The sequence below is a fragment of the Aedes aegypti genome, chromosome 2 (assembly GCF_002204515.2).
Source record: "Aedes aegypti strain LVP_AGWG chromosome 2, AaegL5.0 Primary Assembly, whole genome shotgun sequence".
NCBI lineage: Eukaryota > Metazoa > Arthropoda > Insecta > Diptera > Culicidae > Aedes > Aedes aegypti.
This window is the reverse complement of record NC_035108.1, coordinates 322,805,204-322,825,363: the sequence shown is the minus strand read 5'-3', so window position 1 is coordinate 322,825,363 and position 20,160 is coordinate 322,805,204. Positions and strand designations below refer to the sequence as shown.

Here is a 20,160-nt window from a genome sequence, read left to right as displayed (position 1 = left end):
TTCGTCACTGTAAGTGTCGGCATAAGCCTTTATTCCTCACAGATACAAATATTTAAATTCCAATGTAGTGGAAACTGAGGCGTAGAGTAAAAATAAACCAAATTAATCTATGTGTACGGCATTTCGTTTAGTTCTTAACCAAAGATGCCTGAATGTTACATGATCATGTAAATTTAAATTGCATTTGATTGAAAAATGATGTTCCAAACATGTGCATGAAAATAAACTTAAATTTACAACATATTTTTAGCTGTGCTGTTTAAAGAAGTGAGCTACTCGTACATATTCTTGTATATATTTATCGCAATTAACAAACATAAAATTTGAACAGTTCGTCATTAAAATTGTCGACGCACCGATAGATAACTTATAAATCGAGGCTACATGAATCGCATCACTTACCAAGGTGAATCCTGAGCATGTAGCTTGTACCCTCCCACTAACAAAATTCCTTCCTGTGAAAACCATGGAAACGCAGAGGTGATCTCGGTATCTAGTAGCAATCTAGATCTAGATCTAACATTCCTTCCCTTTCCCGATGACCGCAAAAACGTGGTCGGCACCGTTATTGACATTATGAGGTTTAGAGTCCTCGAAATTGTACATTGAAGTTGGTATGCTACTCCCAAGCTACCTCTTGATCGTTCTCTGTGCAATTTTGATTATTCCTGTCAATCACGGAGTAGCAACTACGAATTGTACGGTCATCAATGCTTATGCTTTCCAGGTTTTTATCGAAATACCAAATGCAAGAATCTTTGTTCAGCCAAACATAAGTCTGCGCTCTGAGCATAATTATTATTATTTTTAAATGATTCAGAAATTGAAAATTATTCATAAAATCAGGCAAAACCTTATACAGTATAATGACATTCTAAGTTATGTGTAAAAACAGAAGCTACGTTTCGTTCGAAGATAATATTATTTGGTATAAAAATTGTTCTATTTTAGGTCAATATATCTTTGATACAATTTGCTCCAAAAAGTTGAATAACTAATAATAACTTGCCATATTAATCTTGTTTAATCGTTCCACATGAGCTGGTTTATCCTAGTTAATATGACATAATATTTGCGAGTAATTAAAATCCATTTTCTACTTGAATGAGGATCTCTGGTCTTGTGCAAAAAGTTTTCCACAATTATGCCTCACCCATTTGCCACTAGTTTGTATTGTGCAATTTTTTGCCTCAAGTCGTTACATTTGAACCCGTTTTTACGTGATAAGTGTTTTCAATTATTTATTGTACAATCACTGTTTAGTTACGGGTAGTAAATTTCAGACACCACTCCTAGTTATAGATTACAATTTTCAACGCAAAGCTAAACGAAACAAAAGACCATAGCAAGAGCGTCACAAAAAAAAAACTTTTTCTCTTCGCGGATTAAATGGCCGAATAAGATTCGTTACCTAACTCCCGTAAGCAATTACAATCATGTTGTGTTAGACCTAATTAATCAATGAAAGAGCCCACAGTGCGTCTGAATGCGCTCCGAAGCCTCCGGCTCTCGCTGGACCATCGTTTCTTGCGAACAGCGGAGAGAAAAGTGAGAGACGGAAAGTGTTGATTTGTCATCATCACATTGCTCAACACTGTACCGTTGTAGTGATGCAATATTTTTTATTCGAATTCGATCACACTCTACCCACGAATACATCGACGAAGCGATGTAGTAAAACTATTACGCGAAACAGTCGGCGTAGCACTGGAACGTAGTATAGTAATTCCCCAATTATGCGATTGCTATGTGTTACGATTCCAGTCATACTACACAAACATTTTAAATGCTTAAATTCTATCGCTCAACATAGATTATTTTTCGTTAGGGCTTGTTTGCATTCATAGATTTTTCTTCGTTGCTTTTCTTTGCTTTATTACAGGAAACTGATTCGCATTTTGTAACATGTTTTCATGCTGTAGGGTTAAGAATCACTATATATTTATGAACATGAAATATTACAGATTTGGTGAAGTTATCAGTGAAAGAGAGGATTGATGAAGATAAATTACTCATTAAGCTCTTATGAAGAAATAGTAACGAATTGCTATGATTTAAATACTTGGTGGCAAAAACATAAGCAACTTCCATAAATCATGAGAAATCACACTAATTATCTAAAACAATTTGTGGGCTCCAGAAATCCGCATGTGGCTGGCGGGGCTTAGTTAGGTGACCTCTGGGTTATAATGTGGCTCAAATAACCGAAAACAACATTTAATTCATTATCAATTTCTGAACAATTTCTTCTGAGGCGCCGTCAATAAATTACGCAACGTTTGAAGAAGAAGAGCGCGTTTGCTCAAGCTCTATGACTAATAAAAATGTTGAAATGTTGATACAAAAAGCTTTGTGAAGAGGATGAGGGATATAAAAAAAATCCAATTTATGCGATACGTAAAAAATAGATGCTGTTTAAAGAATTTCTTGGAAAAATCGGAATACATGCATTGAGGATTTTCTTAGGAAATTTCTGGAAGGATATCTGGATCGGGAATTTCTGAAGAAATGACTGGAGAAAACCCTAGTGGAATCTCTGGAGTAATTCCTGGTTGGAATCTTCAAGAAATGCTGAACAACAAATATAGCTCTTTTTATTGCTGTTGGGTTTGACGTACAAATCAAGCCTAAATGAGCTTCAAATGCGGTAACACAAAGTAACCAAAGGATACTTAGCAACCATAATCCATATCACTGTCAACCTGGCAAAGAAATTCAATCTTTGACTTCGCATTCCTTGTTAAAAATCCTACCGCATTTAGTGTCCCCGCATTTGATATTTGCATTTCAAACGCACACAGCAATAATGTATTCGAATTCTCTGAGCAGAATCTAACAAAGAAACAAAAAAGTAGATTGGATTACGTTGTACCTTTTAATTCCGCCCTAATGACTTATCTTTGACAAATACGCGTATCGACTACCACTTGCAGCCTTCTTCAGTGGATACGAGTTAATGACACTGAAGAAGGCTGCAAGTGGTAGTCGAAATACGCATATTTGTCAAAGACATGCAATTAGGGCGGAATTAAAAGGTACAAGGTACACCAATCTACTATTTTGTTTCCCAACAAATATAGTGCAAATCATACGTTCTATGGAAGACTTTATGGGGAAATATCATGTAGAATTAAAAAAAAGTTATGGAGATAAATTTCTGAAAGAATCTTTGGAGAAATTTCTTTACCTTACCTTCCTGGAGAAATCTCTGAATTGTTTTCTGGAGATGTGGACGTCATTTTTTGATGAACTGTTTACAGTATGGCCCATAAAAAATGCGAAAATGGTCATATCATGTTTTATGGTAGTTTTTACATATAAAATGTGAATGAAACATAAATATTATTCATTACTTGTATTGCTTAATCTATTTAGACTCAGTTTTTCTCTTTGGATATGGTTTTTATCTGTTGCTTTCACCTTACCATAGAGGAATTGGAAGCATACCTTCAAGTTTTATCATGCGGACGTCGAGTTCAATATCTGTGTGATGAAAGCTTCTAAAACATCAACGATGGCGTGGGATTCTTCACAGGCTTTGTCTCCAGCATACGCCCATATCAAATGATAGAATTGGTTCATACCTAGGTAATTGGAGACTTAAACATATTTTCGAAAAAACGTATCATTTTGGAGAGCTTTGATTGAACCTTCATATAAGTGTGTTAAGCGGCTCCGTTTTGCTAAAAACCTATGAGCTAGTATTGATATAAGTTGTCTCTAACCGATGGAAAAAATTTCATCCTTAAAAGTCTGATGTAGGCCTCCGTATTTATTTTTTATTCAACCTTGACAAAAAATAAAAGCATATCAAACCTATAAGACGCAAATGGCCTCAAAACTATGACCCTGGCAAAATATTTTATTGTGATCATGAAAAACATGGTTAGCAAGGGTTCCACTACCAAATTTCTTCTTTCAATCTCACGATATTCATGTTATGTCACATATGGCTATCTTAAGCCACTACATTCGTATTCCATGAGTAAAGCAGTTAGTTTTCATAATTTAAACTTTAGGCATTCATGTTTTAATTCGCACGACAATCTAATGTTGATACCGTGAATACCGTGAAGTCAATGGCGAAACTCATATGGCTACCACACGCGAGTAATGTGGGTTTCTTATTGCGCAAAACTGTGTAAGTAAAACCCACGACCTTGACGTGTTGATTTTTTTCAGTGAAGAGCAAAGAAACACAACGAAAACAATTGCAGCTTTTCTGAAGTTCTAATAATTTCTTTGAAGATACGAATTGGAACAACCCCAATGATTAATTATCACAAATTTGGTACTCAAATTAATCTAAAGAAAAAAATCTTTCAAATCTTCTGGAATTTTTTACATGTTCTATCCTTTACTTAAATCGGCAGGCTGTCTACAGTACCGCTTTTACAATTCAAGGGTTAGAGTTTAGTTGGATTTTTTTAATTGTTTCTAAGTTTTTTATTTTTAATACCGCTTTGATTCAAATTCCGGACGCTCCACTCTGTATGGGGATTATTTCACACGAAATGTTCCTACTTTTGCCGGCCAAAAGGTCCCAATTTGGTGGTCCGTTTAAAAAGAGATTTTCTATAGATATCGATGAAAATTTAGGATAGATATCTCTCTAATAGCTTGGTGATTTAATTTTTACAGTTATGATTTTCATGAGCTGTCCGGAGTTCGAATCAAAGTGTCCTGAATATGAGGCGAAAGTGAAGATTTATCCGGAATAATAATCAAAAAAAGGCCACACATTTAGATTTATTTAAATTCATTCAAGTTTCGGAAGTGGATTATTTACCTACCAGTCGGGAGTTAAGTGTTTTCAAAGCTTAATAACGCTGAAAAATTTATTGTATATGCTCTACACAAAGGCCTTAAAAATTTGTTATTCGCAGTTTTTCTGTTTTTCTTTAGAAACATATATTGTTCAAACATTCTTTCTAAACATTCTTTCCAAAATATTTGATGGATCACAATGTTATGGAAAAATCGAATAGCTCTCTTTATAACATACGTGATCATGAAAATTTTGACTGAATAAATCGTTTCGCTAAGAATTATAATGCGAAGTTTGGTAAGCAAGCATATTATAGAAATTTATAATGAAAACTTAGGAATAATGCCTCCCAGACAAACTTAACAGTGAGTGAAATATAAAAAATAATGACTTTGATTATGAATCTGACAATTATTGTTTGCATTAGGTATAAAATGCGTAATAAACACACATTTCAATTGTTTTCATCTTTGGTCGTCAATAAGATTAAGAGCCAGTTCGCGAGAGCCGCAACCCCTTCTTGTATCGATGTTCTTCGATCAGGCTGAAATTTTCAGGGATCGTTCTTCCATATAAATGAAGGTGTTTTGCAAAATATTAGAATTTTATATTAGGGGAAAGTAGGTCAAAATGACCCTCAATGATTTCATGTCACTAAACATGCAAAATCACAAAAACTGATATAACTTTAGTAAAAGTGCACGTATTATGTTGAAATTTGAGGTGTAATCCAAATATGCCGTTTCACAAATTTTCGAAAAAAAATTTTCTTTCGGGTTAGTGTTTGAACTTGAGCCCTTTTGCGAGTACCGCAACCCCCTTACTTAGAGAGGTTGTATTGATGTTCTCCGATCGAGCTGAAATTTACAGAAGTTGTTTTCCTATACAAAAGAAGATATTTTGCAAAATTTCAGATTTTTATATTAGGGGGAAGTGGTACAAAATAACCACCAATGATTTTTTTTTAATACAAAATCAATTAAACTGCTTATAGCTATTGTAGAAACGCACGGATTTCTATGGAATTTGGCATGTTTAGTTTACGTTATATGAACTTCAAAATAAACATGGCATTTGGATTTAAAAGAAATGTTTCAAATAAAAAAAAAAATGTTTTTTTATTTTGAATCGACTTATTTTTTGTTAACCGAACTAGGTCAACAAACTAAATATGAAGTTTTGTAGGACAACTCAAGAGCAGTCCTGGGAATGGTAATAGTAGTAGGCTTGAATTTCGAGAAACTCACCTGAGTTGAGGCTTTTAACCTACAGCAGCGATGGGTGTGAGATTCATAGGCTTCGCTGACTGTGATTTGCTCTGCTTGGCTACTGTAGAGTGAATTTCAAGATTTTTCCCAACCCTGCTCTAGAGCTTTCATTTGCGGTGTACCGTGGTGAATCAAAGTTCAGACGGTATCAATATCCGGACACTCTGATAATATTTATCAATAAGATGCTTAATTCAAGGTTAACATGTTTATTTTAATTCTTTCCTTGTTATAAACATGATTGATCATTTTACACGCATTTATAGTTCAGTTACCATTTACAATTAATTGAAAACAACAACGAAAAAGTTACTTCAGACGAACTTCTATTCTCCGTGGTGAACTTATATTAGTGAAAGTGTAGACGAATACACCCACAACGTTCATACAACTATATTGAATGAAAAATATGATTTTTAAATAGTTGTTGTAACATAATAATATAGAAAGTTATAGTTTACTAGTAATTAAAGGCGTGATATATTTAGTTGATTTTGAAAAGCTTTGCATGGTTCAATTTTACAATTTCATGTTAAAACATAGTTGTTCGCATTTTGATTCAAAAGTGTCCGGATTTATGATTTGCTACATTTTTCGTTGTAGTGTTTGAACTCAATCAGGTAACCAAGTTACAATGAGCACCATTTAAAGCTTGTCAACTTTCTCATCATAATCTATAGTTTTTCAAGATGTATTTATTACTGTTCAAAAATAAACCCATTTGGCAGAACTATACTTTTCTTAAGGGAAATGTGAGTCAAAATGACCACCAATATTTTTGTGTTGGAAAATACACAAAATCACAAGAACTACTGTAACGTATAAACGAATTTTACTCAAAAATATGTTTTTTTTTTGTAGAAATACACAATTTTCGTGAAAAAAATCAATTATCGAGAAAAAAATGCATTTTTTAACAATCTTCCTCCCCCTTTCACTCTTTTGTGAAATTTGCAAACATCAAGGCCATTAAAAGTCAAAATTCCATTCAAGATATAAACAATGAGACACTGTACTGTACTGTAGCAGCCATATGTGCAGTCAGTCTAAACTAAGCTAAACTTAATTATTTACAAAATGATCTCTAGCAGACATATTATCATATAAGGTACACACACATGTGGCCCTTCTAATCCATTACCCAAACATAAATATGCGGTAGTTCATTCCCAAACAAGCGTGAGAAGAAACAACGCTTATTACTAAACCGCCGAGGCTGCAAAAGAAAACATTGGTGCAATGATTAATTGTTATCCACATCATCACTTTCGCAAGGATGTGTCATTTCTTTCAGATATGGCAGCGGCAAGACGGTATAATAAAACCGGTATTACAACTACAGACAAGAAGCCTCGATACGCTGCTTATATTGTCCGCATTTTGATTCCCAACGGTACACCTCAAATGAAAGCCCTTGAGTTGCCCTACAAAACTTCATATTTAGTTTTTTGACCTAGTTCTGTTGACAAGAAATAAGTCGATTTGAAAAAAAAAATACAAAATAAAGATATTTTTTCGATATTTGAAACCTTTTTTTATCTAAATACCATGTTTATTTTGAAGTTTATATAATGTAAACTAAACATGCTAAATTTCATACAAATCCGTGCATTTTTGCAATAGTTATGAGCAGTTTAATTGATTTTGTATTAAAAATAAATAAATAAAATTAGTGGTTATTTCGTACCACTTCCCCCTAATATAAAAATCTGAAATTTTGCAAAATATCTTCTTTTGGATAGGAAAACAACTCCTGTAAATTTCAGCTTGATCGGAGAACATCAATACAACCTCTCTAGGTAAGGGGGTTGCGGTACTCGCAAAATGGCTCAAGTTCAACCACCCAAAAAAAAAATTTTTTCGAAAATTTGTGAAACGGCATATTTGGATTACACCTCAAATGAAAGCCAATGAGTTGCCCTACAAAACGTCATATTTAGTTTTTTCACCTAGTTCGGTTGGCAAAAATAAAATCGATATGAAAATCATTAAAATTTTTATGAAAAAATTGTTTTTCTCGATTGGAAGTATTTTCAAAATTGAAATACCATGCTTATCTTAAAGTTTATATAGCGTAGAGTTATCGTGCCAAATTTCAACATAATACGTGCACTTTTACTAAAGTTATATCAGTTTTTGTGATTTTGCATGTTTAGTGACATGAAATCATTGAGGGTCATTTTGACCTACTTTCCTTTCCATTTTGACCTTTTTACCTAATATAAAATTCTAATATTTTGCAAAACACCTTCTTTTATATAGAAGAACCATCCCTGAGAATTTTAGCCTAATCGGAGAACATCAATACAACTTCCCTTGGAAAGGGGGTTGCGGTTCTCGCGAACTGCCTCTTAATGCAATCAAAGACTTTTGATTAAAGAATGGATTAAAAAGGTCGAAACAAGGAAATTAACACAAAACATTAGTAAAAAAGTGCGTTTCCAATCATTTGTTGTACTCTTTAGTACTATTTACAGAGTTGAAAAATGTACTCTTTCCGGTGAGATCAAATATAATATATAGGGTGCAGAGCTACTTGGGCACTTCCATAATTCACTTTGGCATGGGGGGTTTTTGTCGGCCGATTTGTTTGAAACTTTGCAATAAGAAGCGCTTTAGTACGACGCATGTTGTGGCCAAATATGAGCTTTGTAGCTTTCAAAAAACCCCATTGTCGAAGTGGATCAAAAGTGCCAAGAATAGGATCCGGCTCCCTATAACCATATATCACCATAGGTTTTATATTTTTCAACTATTGAATAAATGTAATTTTTGCTACATGGTACGGCGAGGTATTATCTCGGGGATGGTATTTGATTTGAGTTTCACAATTCTCACGCTGTATTCTAACCAGTACACCAGATCCAGCTCCATAGTTGGAAGGCAAACCAATCTCTTAAAAAATATGAACGTCGCTATTGATGGCCACTTCTACTTTTACCGTAACTTGAGATATGGAGGGGATGTTGATGTTACTCTACCCTAATAGAAGGCCTCATAAATGTTATCCAGAGATTCCCAACTAGTTTTTCAACATCTCAAATTGTAATTCTCTCTTTCCATTTTAGGACTATTAAACCCAATCATCTCCATACCGTACCATCCGGTGGAAACCTGTACCCTCCCTTGCGGGTTGGTGTTGGTTTGGTCGCAAGCGGAATCGGAACACACACGGTCCTACCGCTGGAACCACACGGCACAAAGACCAACAGCAAAAGTGACAGTTCCCCTTACTTATGTGTGATCATCATCATCGGGGCCAAGAAGACCAAGACCACTCCAGTTAGGCAGAGCCAGTCGAGTCGACCAGCCCAGAGCACCAGCAGGAGAGTAGCCTATAATAGTGAATGCGAGTGATGTTGTAAGCATTTTTTTTGTCCTACCTATTTTGTGTGACACGGAGGTGGAAATTGTGCAAAAAGAAAATCGAAGGTGATTATCGTCGGGGAGAAAAGTTTGCCAGAGTGAAAATTCGCAGCAGTTAGGTTTTGGCACCGGGGATATCTGGTGTAGTATTCGGTTTTGCGGAGTAAGGTTCAAACACAAGGAGTTCGTGGGCGAAAGGAGCACCTAAATCCTTGAGTATTGAGTAAAGAAGGCGTAAGTGCCCCAGAGTGTAGTGTCTCACTGGTAGTGTAGAGAAAGAGTGTCTGTGCATAGTATACACGAATGGGGCTGCTGCAGTTTAGTGCAATCAGTATAAATTTGTGAGCTAAATTGCGAAGCAAAAAAAAGGGTGCCCCGTTGTGCAAACGAGCTCGAATCAAGGAGGGGCTAAGGTAATAAAATAAGTGCAATCACTATTGCAATCTGGCAAAGTGGTGTGGAAGAACGGGAGAAAAAACAACCTAAATTGGTGAAGTCTTTTTTCTACTAAGAAGCAGTGAAGTTACTGGATTTAGTGAACATATAAACCTCAGGAGAACTGAAGAAAAAGGTGGCAAGGAAATTACGCACAGGAGGGGCCTTTGCTGGCTGATATCATTCTTCTTCAAGGTGGACGACATCAGTCTGCGTCGTGTGATTCTCCGTCATCGCATCCAAAAGTCAATCAGCGACGCGGCCGAGAGCGAGAATAACATTCAAGTGAGTAATAAAACTCCAACGACAATAATAATAAGTAGGTAGTGCCCCTAAGATATAGGTGTATTCGGTGTGGATCTCTGGGGGGTGGAAGAGAAACAAGGCGCGGGAGCGACAGGGTAGGTGAAGACTAATTTAGAATTCTGGAAGCGAGCGACATCCTTGCGGGTGTCGTTGTTTTGCTAGGCGTGTATCGCCGGGCCGGGCTAGCGACGATTTGACTTGCTGTATTTTGGGACACAGTCATCGGCCGGAAGTTCGTTTATTCTTGTAGTTCTGTTCTGATGTAATGGTGACAGAGGGGCATTAAGATTGAAATTTAATTAAGCTGTCAATGTGGTGAAGTATAATGTCATCAAACCCGTGCTGACTTCAGCTTACGGCAATTTTGTTATCTACATTTGAAGAATAGTGTGCTTTCTGAAGACATTTTAATTTTTAAAACTAGTCGGTCTTACATTTTTATGAACCTGATTTTGAAATTTATGTAGAAACGTAAAAAATTCAATATTTTATAATGAAACAAATTCTGTCATATCAATTGTCATTGTTGAAGGAACTATAATTGAAATTTGCAAAATCAATTCTGTAAAAAATTGTAGATTGTTTTTCATTAGGTATTCTTCCAGAAGTTTCATCGGAGATTGCTTAAAAATTTCCTTTGTAAATAATTTTTGGACACTTTTCGAGATTTCCGCAAATAGTATCTTTTAAATGTCCTTCATAATTTCCTAAACAAGTGCCTGGAAAATCCTTAATGCAGGTATTTATTTTGTAAATTTTTAAAGGAATGTCTGAAAGTAGTTGAGTAGTAGTAGTTGAAAGATTTCTTGAAAAAAATTCCGTAGAAATTTTTAGATAAAGTACCTGTTGAATTCATGAAGAACTCCTGAATAAAAATCTTAAAAGAAATTCTGAATTTATAATTATATTCCCGGAAATTACGTTGTTGTCGATGAATTTCTTTCATTAGTGATTCGAAGGTTCTATAATCAATAGAGTAATAAAGACTACAATAAACCGGAAGTCTTTTCGTATAAACAATTAAAAAAAGTTATGCCTAGGGAAACTGATATGCTGGTTTCTCAGAGTGAAAAGGAAACTTATCTAAAAAAAGTAATTTTCAAGAGTTTTGTTCATTGTAGCTTCTTCTCTTTTGATTGGTGAATGTTCAAATCAGTAACAAAAGAAAATCATAATCCAAACCTCTAAAGTCTATATGGTACTGACAGTACCTGATTCCCGCCCATAACCATTAGGGTACATTTTCGTCGTGGTCATTTCGGGTACCCAAAGTATCCATTCCGTTGCCACCAACCGAACATACCCTGACTTTCCTAGGTAGGTGCCCATCACAAACTCGGATTTCACTGAACGACCACTGCACGAAGACCGCTTTTTGTTACCCATCTCCGCACTGACCTCTATTACACGCTACAAGCTACAATTTCACTCATTTCCGCCCGTTGTTGAATTGCGTTTTTCTAGGGTCGCAGTGGTCCATCCCATACGTAACAGTCACTGTGTGTAGAAGCGAGTACTCAGTGCAATTCACACGAAAAAAAGGGAACGTAATGAAGGTGGAGTACATCATTATTAGGCACCATCTTTAGACATTGTTGCGAAAACGTCGAGGCAAATAGAGAACAAGTTAGGCAAAAGGCAGTCCGAGCTGCCACCCTGTTGCAATTGCTGATAAGATTAGCAAACATTATCTCCCTCCTATCTATGGGCTTGGCGGTATGCATAATCCTTCTTCATGCTGATATTTGATCTGCAGCAGCACACAACAGGCGGTAGTCAACAAGCGCATTAGCTTAATTTAAAATTCCATTTCGCTTTGGGTGGAATCGGGTGGTGGTGGTCATGGTGCTCAAATTCCCTCGGGGAAATGGATTGCGGGGCTGGTCGCGGGTTTCTTTCTAGAAACGGTCACTATGTTTATGCTAGACTCTAAAAAGTATCTATTTTAAATGGAACGTCCCTAAAGTTTCTGTTTTAATCAAAAGGGTCTCTTAAGTCACTTCTTTTCTTGTTTTGCTTACAATTAATCTTGGTGCAACATTAAAACCTGCAGGTTATTTCACATATTCTTCAGGATTTTTTTCTTATTTTCCTTGGGAAAAAGATTCAACCGTTCTATTGATGTATCCAAAGATGGCTTCTAAATACTTTTGAACTCCAGTTATTCCCTCACCATTTCCACTAGAAGTTCTTCTAGAGATTTTCAAGAGTAAACCATTGATATCCATAGGTATTACCCTGAAAATTTGCCCAGGGAATATCCCAGGATTTCCTTCTGATCTCTTCCCACTTATTCTTTTCTCTAGTTATTATCTGAGAGATCAACGTAAGATTCCTACAAGAGTTATTCTAAGAAATTCTGGGATTTTGAAATTGAAATTGAAATTCTATTAAGAACTGTTCCAGTGACTTCTCAACAAATTAGTCATTTCTTCACAAATTTTTAATGTTTTTTTAACCATTTCATCGGAAGATTACTGGTGCAATTCAAAAATTTCTCGATTGTAATCTCCATTCTCGAGTAAAATCTCCATGGATTCTTCAGAAATGCATAGAAGGTTTCACACCACTCAATACTACAGAAATTATTCCGTTCCGTCCGAAGTTTTTCCAGGAATTCCTGCAGAAAATCCTGGAGGATACTATGCACAGATTGATTTTTTTTTCTAATGGTATTTTGGCGTTCTAAAGATATATCAAAGACTCCATCAATTATTTTTCTTCCGATGCGGTTTTGATACAGATGTATCATCGAATATGTAAGGTCTATACAACAAATAATGCGAATATTTTGACATTTGGAACGCCTGTGTTACAGTTGGTTGAAACCATCAAAAAGCACTTGGTCCAGCCTGTCTGAACACCAATTCATCTAGGAAATCCTAGGAAATACTTTTTCAAGAGTCCGGGAGTTTTGATAGGAGGTCATCAAGGATGACTGTTGAACTTAAACTAGTTTCATCAGAATATACCTAATGATTTTCGTTTGAAATATCCATCGCTTAGTTTTTTTTTTCAAAAAATTCTCAAATGACTTCTGGACAATTTCTCAGAGATTTTACTAGAGACATCCCCGGGAGAATGCCAGTGAAAGTTCTTTGAGAACTTTAAATTTATTAAGAATTCTAGAGGAATTCCTGAAGGTCTTTGGAGTAATTCCTAAATTATCATTGAATAAATTCATGGTTAAAATGTTTCAGAAATCGTGAACAACAATTTAGTAAAAAAATTATGGAGAAATTACAGGTTGAGTTCTTGAAAATGTACCTAAACGGGTACTTTGGAGGAAGATAGATGTAAGAATCTCTTTTTAAACTACTGGAAAACTGAGGAATTAGTGGAAAAAATATGTTAGCATCTCTAGAAAAAAAAACATGTTCTGTACTCATTCTAAAAAAATCCTACTTGAATTCTCGAACGTATCTAATGATTGTTGAAGGAATCCATTAAAAATCACTTACTGAACTCCTGAAAAAAATCTGAAGAATATGAAGAAAAGTTTAGGCAAATACAGGGCTGGTAGCAAATCTCCTTTCAGAAACATGCTCTCTTTTTTCAATGCGTCTCTAAAAAGTATGTTTTTAATGCGTGAACATATCAAAAAAGTCTGTCAGGTCTTTTACCAAAGTGGTCTCTAGTTAGCTTTTAAGAGGACTTTTCTGGATCATTCCACAGGTTTTTCGGGAATATCTTCTCGAGGAAAGCTTCAAGAATTTGTTTAGTAATTTCTTAAGAGATTTCTTCCAAAATACTTTCAGAGATTCATGCGGACAACCTTCCAGAAATTATTCTTTGAATTCCATACCAATTCTCCCAGGAATTCGTCTAATAATTCCTCCAGTGATTTTTCAAGGAATGCTTAGAAAAATTTCCCCAAAATGTGCTCCTGTTAATCCCATGCTACTATCTTCATTGCCAAAATTGTTTCAAAGTCGTATCACAGGATTTATACCAGAGATTTTTTCACTAATTTTCCACGGATTTGTTACTAGAGTTACCAGTTGTTACTAGGTTAGCAGGTCGTTCGAAGGTTCTTCCAAGAAAATACTCGAAAGTTTGTTCCAGTTGTTTCGATAAAATTCGTTCAAGCATTTTTGCAGGAAACCCTATAAAATTCCTCTAACAGCTTCTACAGCTTCTTCCCAAGTATCTTCAAGAATTCCGTCTTACATTTTTCAAAGAATACTTTCATAAAATCTGATGGATTGGGTTGATTATTCATTGCTTGGAAAATTCAATAATTATCAGCTATTGATTTAGAATATCCACGAAGATTTCATAGAAAGGTTATAAGATTTCACAGAAAGTCCATAAGACTTCAACTGTGATTTCCATGGAAATTTAATCAGAGATTACTTTAATATTTTTTCCATGAATACCTCTCGAGGTTCTCCAAGAATTTATCAATTAATTTCTGTAAAGATTAATGAGGTTATCCTTAGAAAAATTCTAGATTCAATTTTTAAAAATATATTGAATTAAATGTTTAAAGAAATTTTTCAGAAAGTAAGTTATAAAACACTAGTGAAGGAAACTTTGTGCAAATACGTGAATCAGTTTCTGATGAAACTCCTGTTATAAATTGGAAAATATACGTAATACGTGCAATAATACTAGTCGTTATGTTGCGAGTAATGTTTGTCATATTCCTATCTGGTTTCTTTTCGAATCTTCCTTTTTTGTTGTGAAAACTTTCCAAAATGGCAATGCTCGAAGAGTTGGGGGTGTTATATGCAGATATCAATAAATTTAAAAAAAACCGAATGTTCATCAGAGTTGAAGGAAGTGTTACATACCATACAGTCGGCCAAAGCATCAATGTTCATGTGACTGGAAACACTGTTTAAGCAGAATTAAGAAAAGATCAAAAACATAAAACCTGAGCGGAATAGAAAAATTTAATGCTTAGCAATATAGGAATATTCTTCAAATGTAATCAAGTTTTTCATGAAGTTTTTCAACACTACTTCAGTGAAATTCCAGCACCAGGCAGTGCTAGTGTGCATTAAACTTGTATTTTGCTTATATCTCAGGACCTTCCTGACCACTTAGAAAGATGAAGTATTCGGCGAAGTTGTTCAGTAGCTCTAGGGATATCATTATTCAAGCTAAGAAATTCAAGATTTTGCCACCAAGCGGCAGTGAGCATGGAATTTTTGTTTTGCGGGTATCACTGGATCCTGACCACTTAGAGAGATGGCGTCATCGGCAAAGTTGTTCAATAGCTTAAGGATTATCATTGTTTGAGTCATGAAATTCGAGATTTTGCCACTAGGCGGAGCTAGCGGACATAAAACTATTGTTTTGCGGTTATCTCAAGATCGACAAAGTTGTTCAGTAGCACAAGGACTATCAACCATGAAATTCGAAATTTTGCCACCAGGTGACGCCAGTGAGCATGAAACTCTTGTTTTGCGGATATTTCAGGATCACGACCACTTAGAAATATGGCGTCTTTCGCAAAGTTGTTCAGTAGCTCAAGGATTATCATTGTTTTAGCCATGAAATTAGTTATTTTGCTATCAGGCGGCGCTAGCGGGCATGAAAACAAAAGTTTTATGCTTACTATTGCCGCCTGGTGGCTAAAATTCGAATCTCATGGCTTTTATAATGAGCTACTGAACAACTTTGCCGAAGACGCCATCTTTCAAGTGGTGAGGATAGTCTGAAAACTGCAAAACAATAGTTTCATGGTCGCTAGCGCCACCTGGTATCAGAATGTCGCATCATGACCACATGGGCTAACATGCAGCCCTTAATCTACTGAACAATTTTGCTGAACATCATGAACCTCTTTTTCCATTACTTTCTAAGTTATTGATCATTTATAAAAACGGTCGTTAATCTTAATTTCGGTCGTAAAAAAGTGGTCGTAAAAAGAACCATCGTAAAAAGAACGGTAGTAAAAAGAGGTTGGAATGTATCTATTTTCTGACATTAGGTTTCTAAAGTACCTACTTCCATGACGGTCAGTAGCTAGCAGGCCTGTAAATACCTGGATCGTGAAAAACTACATACAGTATTACAGGCAGCAATGTTTGTCGTAATTTAATGAGGAACTCCCACAAAATCTTAGGAAATTATTATATCAATATTCAAATGAGGAATCAAACTCTTTTGTCCTGATTCCTGTTATTTTTTTTTTTGGTTTCATAATTCCGGTTTTTATATTTTGGTTCGTGGTTGACCCTTCTCTTTATGCAAAAGGTATCTAAAACACTTCGCCGCTACCAGCCCTGGGATTGTATCCAATACGGTAGACCGGTATAGTCAGTCATACATATGGTGGGGTCGACTCGAATTGCCAGTTGTACCTCTTGGAGAGATGGGGAGAGTTGTAAGACAATTATCCATTCCACCCCTTCTCTCAATGAATAATACGCGACACAATCATTTCACCCCACCCTCATGAATGGGCCATACTTAGCAGACAATGTCAGCTCTTTCCATGTGCTTGACTTGGTTTTATGGGGTAAATGAGGAACATCGCGTTCCACGACGGCGATGATATCGAACCAATAGAACGAGCTGATGAGGCAAACCATACAATCTGGTGAGCAACTTTTTCGCTACTCAACCCATACATTAGACTGATGCAATTTTTTAAGTTTTGCCCCGCCTATACTCAAACAATGGCCAAACAAAATCTCTGCATGCTTTGTGGATAATATCATTAAAAGATGACTTTGAAGACGGCTTTACAGTTGAGGTCGAAACACGCGTATCTGTCAAACTCTAGTGAAATTAATAGGTTTAGAACACTATTTTTATCGTAAGGATGGAAAGGATTTTCATTTTTTTTGTTAATTTTGAACCGTCCTAGACTACTATACATACTGCACGTGCGGTATCGTCTGCTGTTCAACGAGACAACCTTTCCTCAGGTTATTACTTCGTTTCGTAGACCAACTCTGCTCATATATTTTCTAGGGTTGATTTTCCTACTTTCACCCGTTTGTTTTAGGATGGAATGGAAACGATGCCGGTTGAATCAGAAGCAGTAGACGTCGACGGTGGCTAAGCGACACAGGAAGAAAATATCGATTTCTCAGAACTCACAGGACTGACTGCCCTTTGCCCAAAGGGAGTGGGGTGTCTTTGTTGCAGCATCATTACCAGAATGGGGGCGGGTAGAAAACGACGGGTGGGTAAATTGTGTAATGTCGGAAAAGTCAAAAACAGAATGGATTGGGAGCGGCCTCTCGAAGAAGGGGATTTTTATTCTTTGTTGGCGAAATGTTCAAGGAGTTTTGTATAGATACTCATATGGTGTAATTATCGTCCTTTCTCGTAAATAAAAAAAAAGTAAACAGGAGATTGTTCCTAAATAACTTCTTTCAAATAGAAATCATTTCAAATTAAACTATCTTATTATTTTTTATAGATTTAACGACATGTACGAGTCGTGAATGAAATATATTCATTGGATTCCAGCAGTTAGGAAGGCATTGAGACACAGGACACATGTCTTTATATTTTGAATTCTTTTCATTATTTTGACTAATCAAATCCCCTTTCAATATGCACAACTGTAAAATTCTAACACATTTAAATGTATAGATAGTCGTCAAACATTTTGAATTTTATCATCCTGAAATGGGTTGTCAAGCTTTACCTTGTTGTCAGGATATTTTTTTTGTCAGGATAATTTCAATATAACGAAATTTAAGATATTTATGAATATTTTGTGAAGACTTGGAACTTTTAATGAAAAAATAGCGGGTAAAAGAGATGAACTTGCACGGAAAATTGAAACAGATTATTTGGATAAGATGAGGCCGCGGGATATTTGTAGTATCTCTATGGGGGTCGCAAATCTGACATGGTTGGGAATCACTGCTCATGATGAATTCTTGATTATTTTTTTAACCCTGAACAGAAATTATTGGAGGACGGAGGGCTCTCTCGAAAACTTTCTGGAATAAACATTGAAAATTCTTTTGTAATTTCTGAAGATAATCATAAAATAGTCTACAGAACGTATCATGAGGAAAGTTGAGTAGAATTTCTAGAAAATTTCTATTGTTATGGCCCTCGACAAACATATTTACAGATAATACTAATAATTAGAAGCAATGCAATACTACATAAATTTTGGAATCGATCATATGATTTAAAAGATTCATTTTTTTTAAGAAATCCAGAATAATGGGCGAAATTTATGCAAATAAATTCAAATAAAATTAATAAAACAAAATACTAGAACATTCAAAATGGCATTTTTTGAGTTCACAAAACAAGAAGACTAAGAAAGATTCAAAAACCGATTTGGATGGCACTTCCATCCATTTGTTTACATTCTTAACGATTTTCTAACGTGACCTTTCCAACTTTCTCAACGAAGTTCAAGGCTTGATTCAAATGCTATTTATATATCTGCAGAACAAGTATTTTTTTTTTGAAAATGATTCTATCGATAACATTGCAGGACTGGCAGTGTTTATGTGAGTTGTCCTACTCTTCCCCGAACGCCAGTTATCCGAATACCCCGTTTCCCCGAATAGCTCAGTTCTTAGCAGCAGTTTTTAGCACTCATAATTGTCATAACTTTTTGCATTTCAAGGTGGTGAACGAACCGGCAGGGTGTCCATCCATCCGGGAAATCCGAAAACACGGGAAAAACCCTGGAATTTCAAATGACCAGGAAAAATACGGGACCAGGAAAAACCACTATGGGCGAAACTAGAAGATGTTCCACGACTGCCTGACATCGCACATTGCAACATGACAATAGTTGCTAGAGAGATAGTTTGCGATTTCTAATATTTTTAAGCCAAATCCTGTAATAACAATTGTTGGTTTCGTAAAGAGATTTTTGGCAGATTTTTCCCAATTTTTTTCACAACTCCTCATCAGATGCTTTGTGAATTTTTGTCTGAAATATAATGACAATTCATCGAAGATCTTATAGAATCTTTACAGGAATTATAACGGGAATCTATGAAAAATCTTCGATACTTGTTTGGATTCATGTCGTTTTTTTAGCAAACATGCAATTAAATATTTTTTGACGAAATATCGTTTTTTTTATCGATCCATGAATCCAACGAAAGTTTCACCAGATCAAGAATTTCTTTGCAAATCAGCCATGAGCCATATCCAACACATACTTTTAAAAGCATTCTTTGAATAGAATTGGTTTGTTATACTAAATTTACCGTTAACTGTAATGTAAATTTAGATACACAGATTTGTTTTTTTACATCGTTCCAAAATCTCTGTCTTTGCTATACATTTTACGTGGCACATACACGGCCCCTGCGTAGTTTCGATTTTTTGATTTGAAATAGTTACCAGAAGATTATTTTAACATTGTCAACTATTTTCTACCAGAGATTCGCAAAATATAAGTGATTATTTGTCAAAAAAGCGATATGATAAATTTAAAAATTAAAGACCTGTAGGCGAATTCTGGCGCGTACTTTCTTCAAAGAAAAGAAAATTTTCTTGCTGGTGAGTTATGGAAGAAAATTTCGTCTTTGAAGAAAATGTGCGCCGGAATTCGCCTACTGGTCTAAGAGATATTTCAGAAAACTTTCAGTTCTGACTATAGACGAATTCCATCCAGAATGAGTCGAAAAAAATAAAAATCGTGCTCGATAGTCTTCGATTTGGATTAAATTTTGCACATGTTTTTGGTATGGTAGAATAAGTGTTTTCCATAGAAAAAATTATCATGTTGACTCAAGTGTAACTATTTTCAAAAGTTTTTGCTTGCAACTTATCTGAAAAATTCTAACTCCAAAACGGTTGATTTTAGAGAAAAATGTTCTATGAAAAAGTTGTTGTGAACCGTTTAGACTATAAGAAAAAAATATACACTGAAAAAAATATTATATTTATGGTCGTAAAAAAATCAAAAATAAAACTCAAATTTTAAATTACTTATAATTAAATTAGAAAACTCCATTTTTAATATTTTTTAAATTTTCACCATAGAATCTTGATAGCAAACAGATGTTTCAGACAAAGTTTCATGTTGGAGATTTTTTTTCTAAGAACAACTTTTGGTCGATT

At 35.2% G+C, this 20,160-nt stretch overlaps 1 protein-coding gene across 1 annotated transcript in view; it reads left to right on the top strand.

The window, feature by feature from the left end:
* Positions 1-20,160, top strand: part of LOC5576427 (wiskott-Aldrich syndrome protein family member 2) — an 82,820-nt gene that overhangs the window by 8,912 nt on the left and 53,748 nt on the right. Inside the window, exon 2 of the mRNA XM_001662580.2 lies at positions 9,105-10,122. The gene's annotated coding sequence lies outside the window, so the exon portion shown is untranslated. The remainder of the gene's footprint in view (positions 1-9,104; positions 10,123-20,160) is intronic.